The following is a 21,585-nucleotide window of genomic DNA, read 5'->3' as shown; positions in this document are numbered from 1 at the left end:
ACCCCTGCCACCAACACCCCCTATACCCCTACCCCCAACAACACCCCCATCAACAACACCCGCTATACCTCCACCACCAACACCTCCTATAAATATAGACCCCCACCATCAACACCTGTATAATAATTAGCCGTTGATAATTGCTATACTTTTATTGAGAGCATACATTCTACCCTATTGCTCAAACTCCCTAATCTTACAATCCCATCTGTCTTAATCCTTCCCACTGCCTTCGTTCCTAAATCCCTTAATTGATCTATTTTTAACCTAAGTGTCCCCACACCTTTTAAACCATTTACCTCTCTGTCACTATTCTCCACCATAAGTATCAACTTGTATTATATTGTGTATAGAACTTTCATACTGTATGCTGTACTACTGTATAATGTATAAGAATACCCACTGTTTAGTGGAAATAAAGTTTTATTATTATTATTATTATTATTATTATTTCTCTCTCTCTCTCTCTCTCTCTCTCTCTCGCTAGATTTTGTTATGTGTCATCCATGGTTTTTTACTTCCATTTTTATGTATGGATTATAATTTTGACTTTATTTCCGCACCTCCCTTGAGGTAAAAGTCACGGCGCGTTTTTTTTATAGAGGTTTCCCCAATAGGCCTAAATCCTGTAGGGGGTTGGTGACCTCCCACAGCGTACACACAAACACGTGTCGCGTGAGTGCTGCCACCCCAGAGCTGTTTGATATATTTATTTTAATTATGAAAGGATCGCCTCTTCCCACTTTTATCCCTTCAAATTTTCTTGCAATTATACTTGCTAAATTAATTAGCAATGTTAGAAGTGTTGGGGAAGTAAATAATAATTAGAATATTTTTAGAGCAACACTGCCAAATTTTTATGCCACGTTTCTCTATTATCGTATAATATAGTATGCAGAATAGTTTTATTCTTCCTTGATACATGTCAGCACTTTCATTACAGTTATATTAGTATGAGTTATGTTTATGTATCATTCCTACTACACAAACCACAGGCGTTATACATCGTAGGGTTAGGAAACATGGCAATAGTGTAGGGAGGGGGTGACTCCACCCAAACCCTATGTTACGAGGAGGAACACTATAGTGATATTCGTATTCTGTCCTGACACCTTCTTGGTGTACGAGACTGTTGTTCTGTTTATTTCCAACGTATTCGTGGGTCATTTACAATCCAACGTAGGGTGTGAAAGTACGTGACGAAAACGTGTTCTGAGTCGTAACACCTTTCACTTCTCACGCTTCCAGTCGTATAAGGGGTAAGAAGATATGTCAGAATTAACGCCAACTGAGTGAGATTCTTCTCTGTGTTTTTCATGAGGCTTTCTGATGCTTAGGCAGATATGTGACCCTGTGGAAGGTTAACAGCGGAGGGGGTGGGTATATGACATGATCTGAAGCTGAGGCACATAGGTGACCCTACTGTAGGTTGCTAAAGGACGGGGCGAGGGTACAGTCGTCAGCATAAATTCGCTGCAAGCCTACTCGTGTGATGTGAGTCATTTTGTCTGGCAACAGTGTAAGGGGACTAGTTGCCACATAGACTTTTATACACTTTAAAGGCGTGTTTTTAAGAAGTGGTACTAGTGATTGCCTAGAGTACAGTATTCTGTATACAGTACAGCATTTGATTAGTATAACAAGGTGCATGAGTTGAAAGAAGAATGTTATGGAACGACGTATGAGCGCAATACTTTGGTATTCCTCATTATAACCGTGTCTAAACTCCCTTCCTCTCTCCCCCTTACTCCTTCTGATATCCCCCCCCCATCCCTCCCTCTCTCTCCTACCCCCCACCCACGTTCATGCCTATTCACTTTCTTCTCTCCGCACCCTCTCTACCTTCATTCATTTATCCACGGGTGTATGAAAGGAAGAAATTGAAAGTAAATGAGAATAAGAGTAAAGTGATGAAGTGTACGAGGTTGGTAGATGGTAGGGGGATGAATATAGTTTTGAATGGTGAGTTGCTTGAGGAGGTAGAGTGTTTTAAATATCTAGGGTCACATGTTGCTGTGGATGGAAGAATAGATGCAGAAGTGAAGTTTAGAATAAATGAAGTAGAAAAGATGCTGCGAGGAATGAAAAAAGTGTTTAGATGTCTTTTGCTTAGAATGGATGTAAAGAGAAGGCTGTATGAGGGTGTTGTGGTACCGACTGCGTTATGTGGGGCTGAAACATGGAATATGGGTGTAGCAGAGAGGAAACATTTGAATGTAATGGAGATGAGGTGTCTGAGGAGTATGTCTGGAGTGACGCGTATGGATCGAGTGCGAAATGATGAAGTGCGAAGAAGAACTGGAGTTGTTCGGGAGATGGCTGGTAGAGTTGAGCAGAGGGTGTTGGGATGGTTTGGGCATATGGGGAGAATGGATAATGAGCGATTGGTGAAAAAGATAACTAGATCTGATGCGAGAGGTGTAAGGCTGAGAGGAAGACCACGAATAGAATAGATCGACAGCGTGAAGAGAGCGCTGGATGCGAAAGGAATGTCTGTTGAGCAAGGAAGAGTGGCTGTGCGTGACAGAAATAAATGGAGAGAAATTGTGAATGAATAAATGATGACGCAGCCCTGAGGGGATACTCTCCCGCATTTGGTCTGATCAGCTAGTCAGGTCAGGTGCGGGTAAGGGGATGGGTCTGTTATGATGTGGCAGGGGTAAACCAGCTCTGCTGTCGGGCCCTGCTGCGGATGTCACTGATTGCATTGCGCAGTTGACCCTTGTGCGGTGTGGTGCGGTGAAGATCTGTCCGTTCTCCCCTTTGGGGCTAAGATGCGAATGAATGTGTTTGAATGGATGCGTAAATGGGGAGTGTGTCGTCCTGTTTCGGCTACCTCCCTTTCCTTGGGGGAAGCAGCCTAGGTATATAGATAGATAGATAGACCAACTCTATTGGCGCATCGGAATTCTCTTTTTACTTTTTACTAAACCCAGCCTGTCCTATTCCCATTTGCTTGCAGTACTACCAACTATATCAAAGTTTTATCATTATTCCTTCCTGTTCGAGTCCCATTCTCTTTCTCCCCGTCTCCTTCCCACTTCTTTTATTTCAGTTGTTTTTCTTTTCTCCACCTTTTCACACTACCAACAGCCGGGAGATATAGGAACATTGAGGTCTCGCTCTTGTGATGTATTCCTTACTGGTGTTTGTTTGGGTGAGCCTGGCAGTCGGTGGCTATTATTTCGGTAGGCCGAATTAAACAATATTGGTCCCATTCTTCCTAATAGTCTATCTCTCTTTCTAGGAAAAATGTTCCTATTCTCCACTGTTCACTGATTCATGAAGCAGTATCAGAACCATAATGTTTCCAACTGCTGCATCATGTTCGGAATAGAGGGTGGGAGAAAAAGACTTGCATGGCAAGAAATTCTTCAATGTTAAGGAGCAAAGAGGTTACAGGAATAGACAAGAAACAGAGAAGAGTGCAGTTCATTACGTAGATTAGTTCCGTGGATAATATAAGGTAGACAGGATAGGGAGAGGGGAGTGGAGATGAAGGGCAGCAGGAGGGAGGGGGAGGTGAGGTGAGAGGTAGGATGGGGAGGGTCATCAGCAGGGGTATGGGGAAGAGAGCGGGAGTTTCATTTCATAATATTCATCTGTCGTCTTTTGCACATTTTTATGCTAATCAGACATAAAGAATATTCCATTATGGACGATTTATAGTACTAATTCCTACAAACACGTTTTTAAAGCGTAAAAAAGCCTGTGTGGCAACTAGTTCCCATACACTGTTGCCAGACAAAACGACCACATCACACGAGAAGGCTTGCAGCGAATTTGTGCTGACGACTGTACATGTTCTGATCCTCAGGCAGACGAGTGACCCTGTAGTAGTTGCTAAGGAAGGGGGAGGGTATATGCTCTGACACTGAGGTAGACAGGCGACCCTGTAGTAGGTTGGCTAAAAAGTCACACTATCGTGACCATTAAATAGGATACGAGAACCCACACTGGCAGACAAAAAAAAATGTATTTCCAAACAGTTTCGGTGACAGCTGTCGCCGTCTTCAGTGGATCTACAGACCAAGAGTGGTACATATAATTATTGAGAAGCTGCTTATATGCAGTGTAACCATACCTGTTTTTTTTTTTTTTTTTTTTTTTTTTTTTTTTTTTTTACCGCACTGGATGACCTCACCTGACACTCCCTCTGCACCGTCCAGCACCTGAATGAGGGATTACAAGGGGAAGCAAGGACCTGGCCACTAATCCTCTCATCACTGGATCTGATTTATTCATTCCTTCACTATGGTTAAAATTAATATTTCTCTCTATACATACAGGATCTATTATCCTACGTTTCTTATAATAACTACATTTGTACAAAAGGTTGCTAGAATTTCAGTCAATTTTGTGGTCGTTTTCTGAGGAGTGAACGTACACTGCGTTATTTATGTTGCCTATCTTACAAGCATACTTGTGTTCCTTAATGCGATTGTCCAAATCCCTTTCAGTTCCACCAATATAAACCAAGTCACAGTCTCTACATGGAATTTTGTATACCGTTGCAGTTTCGTCACTAATGGGTTTATTCTTTACTAACATTGATCTTAAATTGACAGTATATCTAAATGCAATGTTTACATCCAAATCATGACTCACAGGCTTCACCAAGCTAAGATTTGACACATACGGAACTGTATGTATGGCTTACTTTGTTGACTTTGTGATGCTGGTCTAGGTAAAAAAAAAAAAAAAAAAAAAAAAAAAAAAAAAAAAAAGGGCTTTTCTGGCTTTACAATGCGCTTGCCTTATAAACCAATTGGGATATTTTAGATCTAAATATAGTTTCCATATCTTAACGTTTTCCGTATCCAGATGTTGGGGACAAGTAATTCTGAGTGCTCAAAGGAACATAGAAGAACTAACTGACATTTTAGTGGAACTGTGGTGATATGAATAATAATGTACAGCATGTACAAACTGCACTGGGTTGTTTTCCTGTATACAGAAAAGCTAAGTGTCCCAAGTTCATCCCTGTGCACAAATACATCTGAAAACTAGAGGGAACCATTATTTTTTCATTCCACTTTAAATTTCATCGAGAGAACCAATGCATTTAATTTTGTGAGTTCATTGAAATTCATCCAGAATGATCTTACATTTATGGATTACCAAAGATCCGTAAATAACAGATTCCCCTCCGCCCTATCATTTCACAGTGTGGCTTACAAATATTCAAAATTTCTAGTGAACAATTTAGCACCATTGGCTGGCACATTCTCAATTAAATTTAAAGTGGAATGGGAAAATAATGGTTCCTTTTCGTTTTTAGATGCATTTGTGCACAGGGATGAACATGGGACACTTAGTTATTCGGTATACTGGACACCAACCCAGTGCAGTTTGTACATGCTGTACATTATTATTCATATCACCACAGTTCCACTAAAATGTCAGTTAGTTCTTCTATGTTCCTTAGGGCACTCAGAAGTACTTGTCCCCAACATCTGGATACGGAAAACGCTAAGTTTTGGAAACTATATTTAGATCTAAAATATCCCAATTGATTTATAAGGCAAGCGCATTGTAAAGCCAGAAAAGCCCTTTTTTTTTTTTTTTTTTTTTTTTTTTTTGTACCTAGACAAGCATCACAAAGTCAACAAAGTAAGCCATACATACAGTTCCGTATGTGTCAAATCTTAGCTTGGTGAAGCCTGTGAGTCATGATTTGGATGTAAACATTGCATTTAGATATACTGTCAATTTAAGATCAATATTAGTAAAGAATAAACCCATTAGTGACGAAACTGCAAGGGTATACAAAATTCCATGTAGAGACTGTGACTTGGTTTATATTGGTGGAACTGGAAGGGATTTGGACAATCGCATTAAGGAACACAAGTATGCTTGTAAGATAGGCAACATAAATAACGCAGTGTACGTTCACTCCTCAGGAAACGACCATGGGATCAACTGAAATTCTAGCAAACTTTTGTACAAATGTAGTAATTATAAGAAACGTAGGATAGTAGATGCTGTATGTATAGAGAGAAATAATAATTTTAACTATAGTGAGGGAATGAATAAATCAGATCCAGTGATGAGAGGATTAGTGGCCAGGTCCTTGCACCCCCTTGTAATCCCTCACTTAGGTGTTGGACGGTGCAGAGGGAGTGTCAGGTAAGGTCACATCCAGTGCGGTTAAAAAAAAAAAAAAAAAAAAAAAAAAACAGGTATGTTTACACTGCATATAAGCAGCTTCTCAATAATTATATGTACCACTCTTGGTCTGTAGATCCACTGAAGACGGCGACAGTTGTCACCGAAACTGTTTGGAAATATATCTTTTTCGTCTGCCTCGTTCTCGTATCCTATTTAATGGACACGATAGTGTGACTTTTCAGCCACAATGTGGATGCAAACAAAAGCAATCTAGGTTAAATATTGGCATTATTTACAACTGTGGTTAGTTGTGCAGTATGTTTACACGTCTAAGTCTCGTAATAATGAAACAAGACCCCAAGCCTTGCACACCACCTGAATATTGTTGGTTAGCTTACCAAGACCTCGTGGAAGAGGTGGTGGGCAGCATCTGAAGTTGTTGTAAATACCAGCCTATATTTTTTACACTAGACACAATAAACGCTACATCACTTGGAGGACAGTAATGAGTGTATACTCGTCCTCGGCCCGGAGGGGCTAAGGGAAGGATATTGTTTTCACTCGGTTTGTCTGTTTGCCTGCCTGTCTGTCTGTTAACTACTTTACGCGAAAACTACTGGTGCGATTTTGACTAAAATTACAGGGATGATGGTTATGACCGTCTGGTCACCTAAATTCTGGGTCAAATTGGGCCAAAGACCAGGCTGTAGGACCCAAAAATAAAAATAAAAAAGAGGGGTGGGGTGGATGGATAAAAATAATTTTTCTCTCGATAACTGTTTTCAAATTGGTTATATCGACATGCAACCAAAAGCTAGAGGTGCATCTTTCAAATCTGCATCCTGTAACATGCCTCAGTACATTCGGGGGGGTCACCCCCCAGTAAGTGGTAGGGGGGTCAATGTCAGATGGGTTGGGCGTAAAATTTCAACTGGGGATACGATCGTCAATTTTCACCCGATTTACTCCGAATTTGAAGTGTGACATCTTTGACTAAATATCCTGATGTGTTTATACTTCGGCACCAAAATGACTGCCGGGGACGGGTTTGCTGTGCCTTGGCACCGCTTCTTATTTATACTAGAAACGAAGGAAACTTCATGTACTCATAAAAAGATGTATGAAATACTTTCAGAGGTCACATACCTCCGCCAAGTTTTCAGTGTTCAAACTGGGTCAGTTTTGACCTTTAACTCCTGAAGAAAATTTATAACCATTCGTAAAAACCAAAAGAAAAGCCGAATGGGCTTATCTTTAGAAACAGTACGGTCTTGGTTTCTTGTATGCATCCTGTCTCATTCGTGATGTATTCATAATTTGATGGTTTTCTTGTCGTCAGGCCTGATTTTAATCCTTGCTGCACAAAACTGATCAACTGTTCCTCATCTTCACCTGAACTATTATTCAACATTTCGTGTATCGTCATCCAAAAGTTTTACGTTATTTTCGTGACTTCGTTTTTTTTTTTTTTTTTTTTTTAACCCAGATTTTATCAGTTGTTCTTGTGAAGATCCTTAATTATTTTTCCAGATTTGTCACAGCTCCATTTAGAAGGCTTTCCTTAACACTGTTAATGGACAGACGAACAGTCAGAACACAGAACACTGTGTAACAAACTTAAACCAATTTTTTGTTTATGTTGATTTTTACGCTATTTCTGATCAGTGTAGATTCCGAATATACTGTTTGTTCTTGTGTAAATCTAGAGTTACAAGAATTATGCAACAACATATGTATCGTATAAGGACAGGAACTGCAACTTGTACCATTTCGAGAATGTTGAGAATGGCAGAGAATTTATATATTTCCGGGTGTATATTATAAATCTATAACTAGAAAATGGTCAAACAGTAACGTTACAAGAATGCAGGGCACATAGTATCTAGAAATGCACTTTTGATCTTGACTTTCTTTTGTAGCTGTGATGACAATCGCACAACAATCCCCAAACGTAATCGTCCATCATTGCCTCGTTCCACCTGCCCTGATAATTATCTGGTTTCCATCAACAGAATGTCCTGGTGGAACCATTCGCCATACTCCTTGCTGACTGCACCAAAGATACTTTCGAAGAAATCAAGGTGGTAATGCAGATAGTGCAATTTGATTGACATTCTGCATCCAAACTAGTGGAATGCGCTGATCAGGTAATCGACGAACGGTGCGGAATCTGGTCTCCTCTGGTTGCCAAGAAACCTTCCACAACCCCTCTGAAAGCATTCCAAGCGTGCTCTTCATCATCGGCCATTTTACCCTGAAGTTCACGACTTGCAAGCATTCTTCGAACTTGCGGCCCGGTGAATTTGCCAGCAGTCAACTTTGCCATGCTCAACTTAGGAAACATTGATCGGATATGTTGAAATGATCGCCATCCTTGTCGATGGCTTTCATGAATTGTTTCACAAGACCAAGTTTTATGTGCAGAGGCAGTGGCAATACCTTCTCTCTGGAGATCAGTGGAGCACTCAGAAAGTTGCACGAGCCCGGTGTGAGACCCGCTCTCAGGCCAGTCTTTCCTCACAAAATTTTCTGCATCGCTCTGGCCGTCCCACAAGCATAAAAAACATAAGTACTTCGTGTAACCGCCTTGCATTCCATGTAGGAATGAAATCATTTTGAAATTCCCACGAACTTCCCATTTGTGATCTGAGTACTTGATTTTGTTAGACAAATCTTCACATTCTCATAACCTTCTTTCATTTCCACAGAAAGTGCAACTGGAATTGATGGGAGTTCATTGCCGATAAGCAAAAATACAGCTTTTAGGCTCATCACAGAACTGTCTATGAAGAGTCGCCATTCTAATGCTTTGTAATCCACTCCCATGGCTTGGAACAAACCTTTAACATCAAAACAATGACACAACGAGGTTTCCTCAAAAAATTTGAAGAGGGATGCAAACTTGCCTTGGTGATTCCTACAACTCAGCTTTCAACTGGGATCCAACAAGTTCCATTCACTTAGACGAGACACCAGCAGCTCAGCATTGGACATGGTGAGTTATAAATTTCGGACCAAGTCATCCAGTTCTTGCTGATTGGGAAAGTGTGGAGTGTCTTCGGAACACTCTCTAATATACGATTCATCATCACTTTCCCCTCCGTCATCGACGATGTTTTCGTTGTCACCCATTACGTCAGCCATTACATCGGCGCGCGGTTAACAAGACAGGAAATAAACAATGGCCAATTATTGACAAAAACCTAGAGATAGACAAACAAATCATTGGAATCAGCGTCAAAAACTGAGTCTAACAAAATTTTAAAAAATGAAAAAGACAAATTCTTTGTTAAACAGTGAATAATCTTGTTGATGGTAGGAAATGTAACGATTTTTTTTTTTTTCTAATGTGGAAAGTTTCACTGTACCGACAAACACTGATTCTTTGCTGTGCGACATTGTATTATTATTTCATTAAACGTTTTATTTCATTGATATCTTCTTGTATTTTATTCATGCAGCACCAGCTGAATTTGTTGAGTGTAGGACAGTTCCTTTGTAGCACAACTAATGAAAGTTATATCACGTCCTTCAAGCTCCAGAAGTCTCTCAAAACCTGAATTAAATCGTCTAGTGAAATCAATAATAAATTATAAAGATACATTGTTGCATGTAAAGTGTTAATTACAACTATTATTTTGTGAATTTTTAATCTATCACCAATTGTATAATTGTGAATAAATATAAATAATGCCAATCCATATACAAAGATTTTCCTGTCTGATTTTTCCAGCGCCAAGCGAGTGTTTTCATACTGCTAATTTTTCCCTCCTGGTATGTGCGCAAAAGGAAGCAGAAGGTAAAGAAAGCTCTCTCTCTCTCTCTCTCTCTCTCTCTCTCTCTCTCTCTGCATATATATATATATATATATATATATATATATATATATATATATATATATATATATATATATATATATATATATATATATATATATATATATATAACCCATTGGCACCCAATGTCCTCAATATAGGACGGAACTGGGCATTTTCAAAAATTAATAAAGAAGGGAACCCCCGGGTAGGGACCTATGAGGTTCAAGACTATAAGCCGACAGGCGGAGGGCGGTACGCCTAGCACCCTTCCAGTAAAAACCCTCGCACAGGAATTCCGGGACCCAATGGGATATAGCCTATATACTGTGTGTGTGTGTGTGTATATATATATATATATATATATATATATATATATATATATATATATATATATATACATATATATACATATATATATATATATATATATATATATATATATATATATATATATATATATATATATATATATATATCCCATTGGATCCCAGGGGTGCTGCGCGAGGCATTGCACTGGGTGGGTACTAAGCGTACCGCCCTCCGCCTATCGGCACATAGTCGCGAAGCTCATAGGTCCCTACCCGGGGGTTCCCTACTTTATAAAGACTTGAAAAATCGCAGTTCTGTCCAATATTCCGGACACTGGGCTCCAATGGTTTTTAGATAGATAGAAAGACAGACAGATAGGTATATATAATATATATATATATATATATATATATATATATATATATATATATATATATATATATATATATATATATATGCAGTCCTCCCGGACCCAGGGTCAAATCCCCTGGGGCAGGGAACAGTTTAAGGAATTGAATTTCATAGAAGCAGACTTTACTGATCTGCCAGAAGACCCGCCGACGTGCCGGAAAAATACCCCCGCTAATACCAATACCCCAGTCCTGTATCAGACAACCCTAGAATGTATTCAATATGGACGGTGGGTATTAGCATCGAAGTGGTGACATGTAGAGATATATGGTATGTAGGACTACTGGGCCTTGGGGGCAGGCTATGAAGCCTGTATTCAGCGTTGGACGCAATATATATATATATATATATATATATATATATATATATATATATATATATATATATATATATATATATATATATATATATATATATATATATATATATATATATATATATATATATATATACAGAGAGAGAGAGAGAGAGAGAGAGGAGTACAGAGACCATTATAATGGTACAGTTTGACCGATTTCACTATAATGACGTCATGTATAAGTAATACTTACTCTCCCCGTTGACTTCATCTTAGTACAGCCTCTCGTGCTGGAGAGATTAATGAAGGTTATGTGTAACCCCCACAGATAGACATGTTTCTTTTCAGCTGATTCGAATCATTTGTGGAAAGCAGCAGTAGAAAATAAAATACGTGATCTTACCAACCCTGTTGATACCATGACATAATTTTCGTATAAACTGCATTACCACCACAATTTTGAACACCTGTAGTGCGGCAGAAGTTGATCATGCGTCTATGCAAACCCTGCACCTGCAAAAGTCTTTGCTATGCTATATCACACCGTCTGAAGCTTGCTAGATTATTATGCAACGAACGTCACTGGAATGAGGTGGTTAACGGAGTTAGTAGTTTAACAGACACATACTTATTTTATCACGCAATTTTTCTTCCCGCTAAGTGACAAATTAATCTATTGTATCATTTTATCTCTTCCTATTTCTTAATATCTTTCCTTCCTGTCCGCCTCAATCAAGCTTCCTCCTTCTAATTTCCTTCCCTGCCCGCTCCCTCCTTCCCGCGTCTTACGTTCCTCTCCTTCCTACCTTCCTACCTTATTTGTGGGGCGTGTATCCAGTAGTGTGCAAGGAGAGAATCCACCAACTACAGTAAACATGCTCGCTCAGTTTTATGAGAAGGAGGAGAGAATACCAAATACCAAGCAGAAAACGAGAGAGAGAGAGAGAGAGAGAGAGAGAGAGAGAGAGAGAATCCGATAGATGTAAATGTATGACTGCAATTTGGCAACAAGAACATTAAATATGAAAATCACATGGTCGATACCCCACTGACAGAATTAAAGAACGAGAAGGTTTTAGGAGTTATTATCAGTAACGACATCAACTCAAAGCAGAGGATAGCAGCCAGTAACAAAGCAAACAAAATGCTCGGCTATATCGCTAGGAACGTAGATCATATAACGGCCAATGTAGTCCAGTTGCTTTATATACCATTATTAGTTCAACCACATCTAGAATACTTTGTGCAACTGTGGTCCCAGAATATTACTGTGGGTGAAGTCAGGCTCGAGTGAGTGTAATACAGAGCCACAAAAATGACCCTATCGCTGCGAAATCTACGCTATGAAAAGCGACTAAATACACTGAATTTATTTTCCCCCTCTCTCTCTGGCGCTTCATGGATCTAATACAATAATTTGAAATTCTTAACAAATATGATTATAATATGTATGATAGACTGTTCGGTATGAGGAAGTGTATTGTGATCAGCACTATTGGAATGAAACTCAAAAGCAAGAGATGCAACACCGCCATGCAAAAACAAATCACTTGATTCCTGGCGTAGTGGAACAATATAATAAGCTACCACCATCAGTAGTTTGTGCAAAGCCTGTTGATATAGTTAGAATGGCTAGACAAATATTTCAGGACTAAAGGCCATGACTGAATATTGTTTATTTTCATGTGAAGTGCATGCTGACAACGGTGAGACGTTTGCTTACTAATGAAAAGAGTCGGCGATTGTGTATGCTCTTTCTTTTACAGTTCTGTTGATGAGAGATTACATAATGTATAGATGTTCCACTTCTGCCCGTGCTGTAAGAATTTACATGCTTGTTCTTTCCAACAGGCATGGTGTATTTTCTACTTTTTTTCCTGTTGGACTTACAGGAGGGTGTGGTGAGTGGGAGAGAGCCTTCCTCTTTTCTATCGTTTTTCCGTACACAATGGTAATATCTTAGTAGAAGAATTAGCTTATTTTTCCAACAAGCAACCTCGTCAAGGGCCACTAGATGTCATGTTACCTATACTTCCTATGTAAAGTCACTCATAAAAGAAAAGACCCCCCGCCCTCCCTGAGCCAGAGGCCTTGTGACTGCCGGCTCCCAGTTTTGGTAACAGTGCACCTGACGTCAAGGACAGGGAAGGTGAGGAGTGGTGTTTGTGGGGGGGAGGGGAGCTGATCTGCACGAAACACTGCATCAGTCCATATTTTGATTCATTTACACACGTATTAGGAGGGACCTATACGGTTACACCTGTGCACAAAAAATACCGCCACCCTTAATACTACAAGTTCATTTGTAATGTGGCTATAGAAACACGAAATCTAAATGCATTATTTTAATAATATGGTTTAGATGCACTAGTTTATGAATACAGTAAGACCAAGAACAACACCCATAAGTAATGTTCTAATTTTGCCCTTTGCGAACAGTGAAAGGGATACGTATAAGTTGAGCAAAATTACGTCATATTTTACTTTCCCAAATAATATATATATATATATATATATATATATATATATATATCATCAGCCGTTTGAGTGTCCACTGCAGGACCGGCCTATCCCAACCAAAGCGGGGACGATACAACCAATGTATCTCTACCAAGTTGCTTAGGCAGTCTGGTAGAGATTGTATGTAGGGTGAGAATTGGTTGTAAGTGTATTGTAGTGTACGAGTGGCTTTGGATATGTGTGTAGTCTGTGTAATCCGCCCGCGCAAGCCGACTGGGTGAGAGCATACTTTATAGTATGCGACACTGGTTCAATCACAGCACCCCTGATGTCAGCCAATGCAGTACATGGCCAGAAGAACGCTCCCAAAGTTTTTTACCCTGGCGAGGCGTGAACCCTCGATCTCCAGTGTACGAAAACGCACGCTTTACCACCGCACCACAGATGTTCCATATATACTGTATATATATATATATATATATATATATATATATATATATATATATATATATATATATATATATATATATATATATATATATATAATCCCGAAAACCAGCACAGAAGCACAAATATACCAAATCGGCATTATTGTATAATAACATTCAAAGATGTTCAGAAATGTTATTTACTATCGTATGTCAATGAACCCATGCACTAACTGGCGAGTTCTTTTGTTCATGTATGAATATGAGGGTAAAGTAAATTTTGTGTGAAGGACAACATAAAACAAGTGACTCGAAAAGTGGATTGAAGTGGTGTTTCGTGCAGATTAGCACCCCCCTTCCCCTCCAACGTCCCTCCTTACCTACAATTTCCCTGACGTCAGATGCACTGTTACCAACAATGAAAGCCTCGAGTTATAGTGCATCTCACACAGGCGGTTTTTTTCTTTTATGAGTGACTGTACCCCCGTGTAATCTCTCTTTCTCTCTCTCTCTCTCTCTCTCTCTCTCTGAAAACCAATAAATTCAAAAGCAATATATATATGTACACACACACACACACACACACACACATATATATATATATATATATATATATATATATATATATATATATATATATATATATATATATATATATATATATATATATCATCCAATCCTACATTGCTCCATGAGGAGAGTAGGAGCCCGGGGCTAGGCAGTTGGTCCCGACATTTAAAATGAGTGATATATATATATATATATATATATATATATATATATATATATATATATATATATATATATATATGCATGTATAAATGAGGTAGGAATAAAAGTCTGGAAATAAACAGTAAAGTGCGCATTGTGAGCGCGTGACGAGCAAGCGAGCGTTTGTACATACGCCTATCATCATACTTTCATCTTGGTGTAAACTTCAAGAATTTCTGGTGAGGTAGTCGTACAACAACAGAATAATAACCCAGCTAAAATATTTACTTTCTCTCTTTTTCTGTCTCCTACGTTTTCTCTCTGGGTGTGCATATAACGAGGCACCGTAGCATTTATCACACGCGCAGTGTTCAGTTCTCTGTTCTTGTCTTGCCGTGTCAACGAACTGCGTCGGTAAACGCTTGGCTATTGATCGAATGATAAAATCCAGAAATGGGACGATTCCCCTTGCTGATTTCACATCTTAAATATAGAACAAAGGTTCCTGTAATATTATGTGCGTAATATCCGACATTTAATTGTTAGAATTCATGCAAGAAACCACTGTTACAAGAGGAAATATTTTTAAATTCTATTTCATAGTGGAGCATAGCTCTTGGTACATTCCCTTGGAAAGCTGGGATTCCAACGGGATTCTTTGATCTCATGAGTGAATAGCTAAAAACTAAATTTATTGAATGTATTTACTATCTGCTGAAATAATACGTTCTCTATCCCACATAGAAGAAAAGTTATTAGCCTCTGAAAACCATTGCGGTCGGGCCAGGTCGTGTCTGGGCCACTCATTTCTCAGCTGAACGTAAACATTGTCTCGCTGGCGGCTCTAGCTCGCCCGTATCTAGTTAACATGTTGCATTAAAAGTTTCGGTCCATCACAGGCCATCATCATGCAAATAATATGTGCTGTCTTGTATCAGCGACTGAAATATTATATATTAAATGAAGGACCTATAATTTGTATGTTTACAAATTTCGTAAGCAATATGAAGTACCCAAAAGCACACAACTTAATATTATTTATATTGTTTCGAGAATCACTGGGCACATATAGGTCCGATATTTGATTTATATATCACTTGCTGGCAAAAGAAGATATATTATTTCTTGATGATGGCCTGTGATGGAGCAAAAATTTCTAATGGAAGATATTAGTTCCAGGTATTAAGGTTCTTTTAATATTACTCTGGATATTGCGATGCCGTATAGGTCAGCAGATGTCTTATTTTGTCGATATCGATCGATCGATCGATCTATTTATCTATATCTATTTATGTCTATCTATCTATCTATATTTATTTATTTATTTATTTTTTATTTATTTATGCAATTGTAAATATATATATATATATATATATATATATATATATATATATATATATATATATATATATATATATATATATATATCATCCATATATATGTTATTCTTCTTATGCCTAAAATATATTAACATAGAACAATTGAAATCTTTTCATAAAATCTTCGACCAATACAGTACGTCAGTATCATTTATTGCTTTCCCTACAAACATTCCCTTATAAAACTAAAGAAGAGAGCAGCGACGCACAAGTGACATCATTGTTGGCTGCGCGCTCTGACTGGCTGCATTTTGCCAGGGCAATGATACTTGTACTGAGAATATGCAAGGAGGCAACCTCCATAATTAGTTAAGAATTGTCGGTCAAACAGTAGTTGTATGCCATGTTTACTTCACATCCTGTGATTACCCTTGTAATACTCTCTCTCTCTCTCTCTCTCTCACTCTCTCTCTAATTACCAGTTCATGAACCTGGTCTTTCTGTTTACTGATGTGCAATAACCCGTCCTGCTGTTGACTTCCCCCTCATGCCGAAGATTATAAGGGAATATCAGTCAGAGAGAGAGAGAGAGAGAGGTTGATAGATTTATAATGTGTGTGTGTGTGTGTGTGTGTGTGTGTGTGTGTGTGTGTGTGTGTGTGTGTGTGTGTGTGTTTTGAGACAGATAGAGATGGGATAAGAGGGAGTGAAATAGACACACTGAGAAAGAGGGAGGCAAATATTCATCATTTGTGTGTGTGTGTCTGCGTGTGTGTCTGTGTGCGTGTGTGTTTTGAGACAAAGAGAGGGGATATGAGGGAAAATAAAACAGGCAAATAAACAGATTAAAGAGGAAGGCAAATACTTATAATTTGTGTGTGTGTGTGTGTGTGTGTGTGTGTGTGTGTGTGTGTGTGTGCGGTCCTATGCATATCGTCAGCATAAACCCGGAATAAAGCTACAGGTGCATTACTGGGATGGAAAACTTTTTACGGCACAAAAATTCAATTCGGCGCTGGGGAAGCGATTTCCGGGTCGGTGGGAAATGTGTGCAGGAAGCTTCATCGCGCAACCAGTACAATATATGGACAAAATATATGTACTTTTATATTCTATTAATGAATTATATTTTCTCTAATTCATTAATGATGAATGATAATTGTGTTCGTTCTTTTCCGTTGTTCTAATAATCCCTTGCTTGACCTGACCGACTTCTGAGTTAACCCATTGGGAGTTAATGATGAGACTGGTCACGTCAACCGACGGAGTTGAATAAGTTGACGTGGTTAGCAGAGAAGAGTTCAGAGGACAAGAAAAGGAAAATGAGAGTTTGTTTCCCATGAAATAAAAGAGACATGTTAGGTACGATGGCAATGGCTGACATGAAAGCTGATACACACAGTGTTGTTTATGGAGTACAAGAGTGACTGGATACTGTCTGCTTGTAGCTGAGACTCACTGGGCTGGCAGGCTGATGTGCTAGAATTTACGCAACTTGTTTTGGTATTTCCGACTAGGTTTTCCTTGAGTCGTGCGAGACGCCAGAAATGGCACAGATCAATATACCCTCTCATGCAGTCCGTATTTTCCCATCCATGATAAGGAAGACTGTGCCTGCAGAAACCATCTGCTTTCTTAACTGACTAAAAGAATGACGTCATTTTTACATGATAATTTGATAAACAAGTGATTTACCAACGAAACATCAAACTAAATGATTGAATTTTAAACATGGCTGCCTCTTCAGCTCGATTAAATATTGTTTTTAATTCTTGCTATTAAATAATGACTTTATTTAGGATAAAGCAGACTTTTTGAACTGGATGGGTTGGTTAAACCCATCACCAATAGATACTCTTCCTATGTTTATGATTGAATTTTAAGCATGGCTGCCTCTTCAGCACGGTTAAATACTTGTTTTTAATTCTTGCTATTATATGATGATTTTATTTAGGATAAAGCCAACTTTTTGAACTGGATGGGTTGGTTAAACCCATCACCAATAGATGCTCTTCCTATGTTTAATAATAATGATTGGAGACAACAACAGTACAGTGAAAGAGAAGTCCTGTAGGTGAAGAGGTCGTTATAACTGTAGAGCAACATATCAACACAAGAAATATACAAGAAAAGTGATCAGTGTCAATATTGTGAAATTTTCTAAAAACAAAGGAACATGTCACAATCACAACAAAAGAAATCTGGAAGAGTTAACACGGTTCGCATCATAAAGAACGTTGACGCAACGAGGTGTTCAATAGCCCAGTCTTTAAAGAGAAAAGTTTTTCCCAGTCGATTAGATTTTACTCTTCTGCCCTTCAGCTATACATATGTTAAAAGAGGACTCTACAATGCTTCCCTACAGTATCTTTCTTTACTTAATAATAATAATAATAATAATAATAATAATGAAGTAGTTTTACTGAGAAGATGAAGGAAAAAACAATGCTTGGTTTAGAAATGAAGTATAATTTTGTTTCTTTTCGGTTCTGAACTGTAAGTATTCATTTTCAGGACAGTTAGAACCTTACACGTTTGTGTCAGAGACCAATACATTGCATGATATACATACGATGATGCGCTCTGGCCCCATACAGGATAATCTGCCAGTTTTGGTTTGGAAAGGTTAAATGAAATGCCGTCACCATCAGTCAAGAGAAATAAAGAAATATACTATGTAGGTTCTGCGCCACACTTCCCCATCACTGAGGTATTCTTTTCAATTACCAGTGATCCAACACGATGATGCAATAAATAAAACTCCAAAAGCTACCACTGATCTGCAGAAAACTTTGGTCAGCAAGCTCACTGAAGACACACAGTATGGACAACATCTTCACTGGGTTTTAACTCTTGGTTTTATTTCCTCAAGGTTTGCCAAAGACAAAGATTAAAGACAAAGAAATTACTCTATCACATCTTAAAGAGAAGGTTGAATGGGATATTGAAATAATTATCTAGACAACATGCCAGATAATCATTAACTCCTGCATTCATAATATTTATTTTTATAGCATAATATCCATTTGCAGAAGACATTAAACACATTACCATAGACTTTTAAACTGGACAAGTTCAATGTAAACTTCACTAATATTATTACTGCATACGAGAGTTGTTTCCAAAGATGTTTAATTTTTTCTGGAGGTAGCAAGAGCATACAATGTAAGACATCCTGGGTTTCAAAGTGTTAGGGACGTTGCCATCCCGGTAGCTATATGTCTGGTAGGCAGAAGCAAACCCACTGATTCCATGTTTGGTGGCAGAATAACAATGCTCAATACATTGTAACCTCCGCAAACCCAGGACCATGGATGCAATTTACATTTTCCTTTGTCGATTATATTGATTTCAGGAGAGGCTTTTGGACTAGATGATTTAGATCCAGAAAAAAACAAAAATCGGATTAACGGAAATAATTTAGCCTAAAAACGCCATATTTCCATACTGCATGCTTAATTGTCGCAGAAGAATAACAGTAGGTTATGGTGCTATACTTTATTCACTTTAACTTGAACTAAAATTGCTATCACCCCATTCTGAGTGATGAGTTGTAACAACAGATGAACACCATAAGTGCTGTGGGAATGGCACAAGGACATAGCATTGTCTTTTTCTGCCATTGAACTGTGTGAAAAAAGCTGCAATAGACCGAAAGTTTTAGCCAAGTTACGGTGAAAGGACTACAGCTACGGGTTAGTACTAAGGACAGGATGTAGAGCTGTAGAAATATTTTGTCCTGCCACAGAGCAACGGGATATGTAAAAAAAAAAAAAAAATGCTAAGCAAATATGAGCAAACCATCAGTATCCGTTTTCTGTAACGTAATGCTTACACGTTTTTGCATAACAGGTGGTTCTGAGGAAATGAATGTCTGATTAGTGTAATTTAACCCTCTTGTAGTTAGGACGATTCCTGTTTTCTGTTCCAGTTAACATCAGGCGATTTTATTCACCCGGGAATAAGTCGTAGGAGCCTAAGGTGCGTTTACTAAATGGTATTGAAGGCTCCGAAACGCGGCTTCTTTATAATATATCTGACATATTACACTTTCACATTCTCTTGCTGTGTCGTTTTACCATTGATGTGGTCTGCAAACAAGAAGATATTAGGTATGTTTAGCAAAATAAGCATAATCTGTGAAGAAAAAAGGTGTTGCGAATGTTCAAAACCATTTACAATATGACTCCGACTGCTAACACGCACAGTACACACTTCCGCAGACTTCCAGAAGTTTTAATGCAGGTATTTACCATGATCCTGTGATGCAAACTTTACACATCATTTTTAATGACTGCCTACATGCAAGATGGTCTCCACACTGATAAAGCACAGTGATATATTTCTGTGCAAACTGTCATGATTAATGAACATCCAAGGTCTTGGGAACCCAGAATTTGTTTGTGCGGTTTGACCTTTGGCGCATAAATCCCTAGAGAACAAAGTGATAAAAATTTAGAAAGTCTTTGAAGGCATTTACATCCATCCATCCATCCATCTTCCAATCCTACGTTGCCCCATGAGGAGCGTAGAAGCCCGGGGCTAGGCAAGCTGGTCCTGACATGTAAGGTGAGAGTGACCAGCCTCACTCATCCCTGAGTGGCATTACGTGAGCAATAAATCCCAGCCATCCCTTGGATATAATCCTTCACCAACTCAATCCGATTGGAGTGCCGTAATTACCCGCTATACCACATGGTTATATGGTTACCATCTAGCGTAGTAAATGGTTTCCTGATGTACAGGAAACTATTTGGTTTGTCAATCAGTGTAGAATCACCCACAGGCAGAAGGAAGAGGAAAGAATGAAGGAAAGATAGAAGAGGGTAAAGTCACCCGTAGGCACAAGGACGAGGAACGAATGAAGTAAAGAAAGACAGAAGAGGATGGAAGGAAAGAAGGAAGGAGGAAAGGAAAGGACAGACATCCGAAAGCAGCACTACATCGAGTGAGTGGATGGTGAGCGCCCCCACCAAACACTAATTAAATTAAATATTGTACCAAATTTTTAAGGAACTGGTGAAGAACCACAGAAATAGCACCAAGTTGAAAGAAAGTCTTTGAAAGAAAGACTAATAATAACTAATATGAGCAAATACTACACAGAGGAGACTTAACGAAGGAAATGGTTAGCAAATTTTGTACCACATTTACTACTCTTAAATTTTTCTCAGTCTTCAAAGAAATAGTAAACAACATCCTCTGCCTTGGTAGGTATTCTGTCTAAATCTGGAGTAACATCAGATAATTTTACTGAACACTGGCGCGACGTCCATGAGTTGTATGGGCTTTCAGGAGCTGTAGCTTCCAGCCACAAGCATCCCAAGACTTTGTTGTTTACCTTTTTACCGGAAACTAACACAGAATGATGAGCCTTGCTGCACATGTCATTATAGACCGGTAAATATTATATTAGGTTTGCATATACAGTAGACAGCTATGATTTTATGGACGTGTTCTGTAGCTTCTTATTTACATACATTGTATGTGGGTAATGCAGGAGGTGGGTGGTGTTGGTGGGACAGAGGTTATCACACAGAGAAGGATGGATGAAGACAAGGCCAGGCCAGGTGGTGGCTGCCCGCTGATACCAACACATACCACGCGACACCAACGAGTATTGCACGGAAAAGAATGACCACACATAGCTCAAGGGAAAAATAAAAGTAAAAAAGAAAATGCGCCTCGTAGTTCGATGGATGCAAAAATGGCCAAACTTT

Source organism: Coenobita brevimanus, chromosome 8, assembly GCF_032717465.1.
Source record: "Coenobita brevimanus isolate Jiangsu-jjx chromosome 8, ASM3271746v2, whole genome shotgun sequence".
NCBI classification, from domain to species: Eukaryota; Metazoa; Arthropoda; class Malacostraca; order Decapoda; family Coenobitidae; genus Coenobita; species Coenobita brevimanus.
Note: the sequence above shows the minus strand (reverse complement) of the source record.